This window comes from Peromyscus californicus, unplaced genomic scaffold (assembly GCF_007827085.1).
Source record: "Peromyscus californicus insignis strain IS unplaced genomic scaffold, ASM782708v3 Scaffold_13__1_contigs__length_99412109, whole genome shotgun sequence".
NCBI classification, from domain to species: Eukaryota; Metazoa; Chordata; class Mammalia; order Rodentia; family Cricetidae; genus Peromyscus; species Peromyscus californicus.
This window is the reverse complement of record NW_026294424.1, coordinates 22,601,936-22,607,935: the sequence shown is the minus strand read 5'-3', so window position 1 is coordinate 22,607,935 and position 6,000 is coordinate 22,601,936.

The window sequence follows — 6,000 nt, the reverse complement described above, 5'->3', positions numbered from 1 at the left end:
AGCTTGCTCCTTTTCATTATAAATCTGCTGTGGGATGTTCTGTATGGCAAATGTGTTGCTGATTAGTCAATAAATAAAACACTGATTGGCCATTGGCTAGGCAGGAAGTGTAGGTGGGACAAGGAGGAGAATAAAGCTGGGAAGTGGAAGGCTGAGTCAGAGAGACACTGCCAGCCGCCATGATGAGAAACAGCCTGTGAAGATGCCGGTAAGCCACGAACCATGTGGCAAGGTATAGATTAATGGAAATGGATTAATTTAAGCTGTAAGAACAGTTAGCAAGAAGCCTGCCACAGCCATACAGTTTGTAACCAATATAAGTCTCTGTGTTTACTTGGTTGGGTCTGATGGCTGTGGGACTGACAGGTGAGAGAGATTTGTCCTGACTGTGGGCCAGGCAGGAAAACTCTAGCTACATAAATCTGTGTAAGACTGGCCACTAATAACCATATAACATAGTTCAAAACCAGGCTGTCTTGAAATCTCCTCCACCAACATCATTAATCCAAAACTCTTCAATTTAGCTTCAGGCAGATTTTTTTTTTTTGAACAAGGGCAGAAAGCAGCCACATTTTTTTTTGCCAAAATATCAAAAGAACTCTCTCTAGGCCACGTACTACTTCTTCCCCTATGAAACTTCTTGAGCAGGGCTGTCATCATCTACATTGCCCTCAGCACCACTGTCTTCCATGCTTCTATTAGCATAGTTCATTAAGCTTTGCTTTGTTTTCAACTTCTTTCCTAGTCCAAAGTCCCAGAGTCCATAGTCTGCCAACAAGCAACATGGCCAGACTTGTCACAGAAATACCCCACTCCTGGTACCAATTTCTGTCTTGGTCATTGTTCTATTGCTTTGAAGAGACACCACCACCAGGGTAACTATTATTAAAGCATTTAACCAGGGGCTTGCTTATACTTCCAGAGGCTTAGTCCACTATCATCATCAAGGCAGGGTGCATGGTGGCACACACGGTGCTGGAGAAGTAGTTGGCTACTACATTCTGATCCACAGGCAGAGGAAGAGGGAGACACTGGGCTTGACTTGGACTTTTGGAATCCCAAAGCTCACCTCATAATGACAGACTTCCTCCAACAAGGGCACACCTACTCCAACGAGGCCTCCTATTCCTTCTCAAGTAGTGCTACTCTTGGATGCCTAAGCATTCAAATAAACATATGAGCCTATGGGAGGCCATTCTTTTTCAAACAACCACTGGTATGTAGGTTGAATTATAGATTCTCTGTCTGCTTTTAGGTTAGTGTCACACTACAAATCTGTGGTAAGGTTTGACATCATGCATCATGACTCCTTCCACTTTGTCACTTTTTGATAATCTGTGCCCATAAAACTTTCTTTTTATTTTCAAAAAGCCCCGCTGCAAGTTTGATTGTAATGGCATTGAATCTGTAGATGCATTTAGAGAGAGAATCATTTAAAAACATTTTGTTTTTTAATTCATGAACATTGCATATCTGTTTCTTATTTCTTCCTGTAACTTGTTTGTATTCTATTTGTCAGTAGGTCTTGTTGTAGAACTCTGTACTCTGTAAACAAAATAGCTGTCATCTTCATCAGTTGAGCTATGCCTTGTGGCATGAGTTCGTAAGAGTGGACCTGTTGACTGTTGGCACTTCCTAAGAGAAGGACGGGCTGGAGAAGGTCACTGGACCCTCACCTGAGTCCAGCTGTTCCTCCCAGCTGTTTGTATGCAGTGCTGCCCTAATTGCACATCATCTTGGGGTCTGCAGCAGTGCTTGAATATACAGGCTGGTGAAGGATGAAGGGGAGCTCTGTCTGTGTGGCAATGGGGGCTGGGTGCAGCTGTTTTGGGGTCACCCTCGCTCCTTCCTGCACCCACTGACCCACGTGCTTTAAGTAAGCAAAATAAACCCATTGATTCTCCAGTATAAACTTTGATGGAATCCTTCTTTGGTTTGTCCTTGGGATCTATTGAAGAGGGATAGACATTGTTTATATCTCTGCAGGGGAGGAATTTCACAATAGACTTATAAACTAATTTTTGATGATAGTGTAAATAGGAATTAAATTTTCTTTTTAAAATACATGTGTGATGTGATGTGTGTATGTATGTGTAAGTGTGCGATGTGATATATGTGTGTGTGTGTATGTTTGTGTGGTGTGGTGTGATATCTGCTTGTATGACATGTGTGTATAAGTGTGTATGTATGAGCATGATGTGATACACAGTGTGTGTGTGAGTATGATGTGATGTGTAGTGTGTGTATATGATGTGATATGTGTACGTGTGTGTTGGTGTGTGTATGATGTGATATGTGGTGTGTGTGAGCATATATGATGTGATGTGTGGTATGTGAATGTGTGTTAGTGTATGATGTGACATGTGTATGATGTGATGTGTGTGCATGTATGTGTATGATGTGATGTGATGTGTGTGTGTGTGTGTGTGTGTGTGTGTGTGTGTGTGTGTGTGTGTACAGATGTGGTTGCAGTTAGGTTTACCATTTCAGTGTTTGTCATGGTTGTTCTTCGTTCTTGCTTCCTTTTTCTAATATATTATTTTGAGGTAAATAAGCATTTTTCCAGTTCTGTGTTTTGTCTTTTCCATTGTCCGTTTCTGCACTTGTGTTATTTGGAGTGTTTATGCTTTAGAAATTAAACTAAGTGATGTGGTCTGTTTTTGAGTGCACTCACAGTTCTGTGAGCAGTGCAGAGGCTTCCCTGGCTCTAGTTCTGCAGGCTTTTGTTCTCATCTATTTTGTTTGCTGATGCCATGAAACTACAGTGTATTGTCATCATGAACCTACAGTGTGTTGTCATCATTAACCTACAGTGTGCTGTCATCATAAACCTACAGTGTGCTGTCATCATTAACCTACAGTGTGTCGTCATCATGAACCTACAGTGTGCTGTCATCATTAACCTACAGTGTGTTGTCATCATTAACCTACAGTGTATCGTCATCATGAACCTACAGTGTGTTGTCATCATTAACCTACAGTGTGTCGTCATCATTAACCTACAGTGTGTTGTCATCATTAACCTACAGTGTGTCATCATCATGAACCTACAGTGTGTTGTCATCATGAACCTACAGTGTATCATCATCATTAACCTACAGTGTGTTGTCATCATTAACCTACAGTGTGTCGTCATCATGAACCTACAGTGTGTCGTCATCATGAACCTACAGTGTGTTGTCATCATTAACCTACAGTGTGTCGTCATCATGAACCTACAGTGTGTTGTCATCATGAACCTACAGTGTGTTGTCATCATGAACCTACAGTGTGTTGTCATCATGAACCTACAGTGTATCGTCATCATTAACCTACAGTGTGTTGTCATCATTAACCTACAGTGTGTTGTCATCATTAACCTACAGTGTGTTGTCATCATTAACCTATAGTGTGTTGTCATCATTAACCTACAGTGTGTCATCATCATGAACCTACAGTGTGTTGTCATCATGAACCTACAGTGTATGTCATTTTTGCTTTCAGCAGAAACTTGTCCAGATGCTAAAAATCACACAAACATATGTGCAGAGAGGGTGGGGGAGAAGAGATTTGTCCTTGTATTTATCTATGGAGGTTCACTGAGTTTCCCCCTTTTTTTCTTTCTTACATTAATTTTCCCCCCATGTCACACAATCTGAGGAAACATTCCCCCTTTCTCTCTGAGCAATGCTGAGGGCCCAGGAAAGAACCCTTAGAGGCTGACTACCTGGTTGTCCCTCCCTGTTTCAAGGCATCCTCTTTGCTTCTCAGTTTACCCTAGATTCTTGATTCTGAGAGTCGTCTCTTCATTCAGAGGATGGAACAGATGCTGTGGATTTGGTGGAAGCTGAGGATACTTGGGAGAGATTTCTCTTGGACCTCCTATTCCACCTCCAGCCTCAGTCTCCCACTCAGAGAGGGCACAAACATGCAGGCTGCCGCTAACTTGAAAGAGACATCTAGGAACTGTTTTTAGCTCCGTTTTAGAATCTTTTTACTCAGGTTTTAGGTGGAAACTCTTGCCCCACGTTGGGTGCCATTTGTAGCTAGAGTTTTTTTGTCTGGCCAACAGTCAGGACAAATCTCTCTCACCTGCCAGTCCCACAGCCGCTCAGACCCAACCAAGCAAACACAGAGACTTATATTGTTTACAAACTGTATGGCCATACCAGGCTTCTTGCTAACTGTTCTTATATCTTAAATTAATCCATTTTTATAAATCTATACCTTGCCATGTGGCTCGTGGCTTACCGGCATCTTTACATGTTGTCATGGCGGTGGCTGGCAGTGTCTCCTTTTGCCTTTCTGTTCTCTCAATTCTCCTCTCTGTTAGTCTCGCCTATACTTCCTGCCTGGCCACTGGCCAATCAGTGTTTTATTTATTGACCAATCAGCAACACATTTGACATACAGACCATCCCACAGCAGCACTGTCTACCCCAGGGAAACCTGTCTCAGTCTCCCAGCCTACACCAGCCTTTGGCACAGCACCTCTATGCACCAGATGAAAGCAATGGGGGAAGGTTGATGTGGTTCCATCCTGGGCTCTTCTGTGCCCCAAATATGAGGCAAATATACTCATTTCTGTAAATCTGTTAAATGTTTGGTGGAGTTTCACTTTGCCCCATCCACTAGTCATCTTACTCTACTCCTTTGCCTGTGAGAAGAGCATGGCTCTTCTTGCTAGGAAGTGACCATTGATTTTATTCTGCTCCTAGACATCCTTTCCAGTCCTACACCTTTGCTGGCCTCTTATTGTGCAGATGGGGGCTGCAGTCCTTGTGACTTTGCACATCCTGAGGTGGACTCAGCTCTTGCCACTTTTATTTAAATTTTTTCTCTAGTGCTCAGGTGTTTGTCAATGCAGTTGACAGATTTGAGTGATTCTGACTCAAAATCCCTATTCCCTTTCTAGGCTAATGACTTTTGATTGGGTAAGCTTAGAATTTCTGAATTCTTCTGTCTTAGTTAGGGTTTCTATTGCTGTGAAGATTATCATGACCATGGCAACTCTTATAAAGGAAAACATTTAATTGGGGGCTGGTTTACAGTTTTAGAGGTTTAGTCCATTATCATAATGGCAGGAAGCATGGCAGTGTGCAGGCAGACATGGTCCTGGAGAAGGAGCTGAGAGTTTTATATCCAGATCAGCAGACAGCAGGAAGTAAATGTCACACTAGACCTGGCTTGAGCATCTGAGACCTCAAAGCCTGCCACCTAGTGGTGTACTTCTTCCAACAAAGCCATAGCTACTCCATTAGCTACACCTCCTAATAGTGCTACTCCCTATGTGTCTATTGGGGCCATTTTTATTCAAACCATCATATCTCACTCCCTGGCCCCCATAGGCTTGTAGCCATATCATAATACAAAATGTATTTAGTCCAAGTCCCCGTAATCTATTACAGTCTCAATGCTGTTTAAAAGTTAAAAGTTCAAAGTCTCTCCTAGACTCATGAAATCTCTTAACTGTTAACCCCTGTAAAATCAAAATAAAAAAGCAGATCACATACTCCCAGTATATAATGGCACAGGATGTACATTACCATTCCAAAAATGAGGAAAGGGAGTATAGCAAGGAAATACTAGACTGAAAACCAGCAAGACCAAAAACCAGCTGGACAAACTCCAAACTCTGCACCTCCATGTCTGTTGTCAAAGTGCTCTTCAGATCTCCAACTCCTTTCAGCTCTGTTGACTGCAGCACACTTCTCTCTCTTGGGCTGGTTTCACTATCTGTTAGTAGCTCTCCTTGGCAGGTATCCCATGGCTCTGGCATCTCCAACATCTTGGGGTCTTCAAGGCAATCTAGGCTTCACAGAATGGCCTCTTTAGGCCTCCATGCAGGGACACCCCTGCCACATGCCTGATCTCAGTGGTTTTTCTTAGTCATGGAGTCAAGTTCCATGGCCCATTTCTTCTATCCTTGACTCTAAAGCCAGAACCACATGGCTGAAGCTGCCAAGTTCTGCTGCTTGCTGGGGTTAGAACATGGTCCCCTTGTTCAATTACATCTTCACC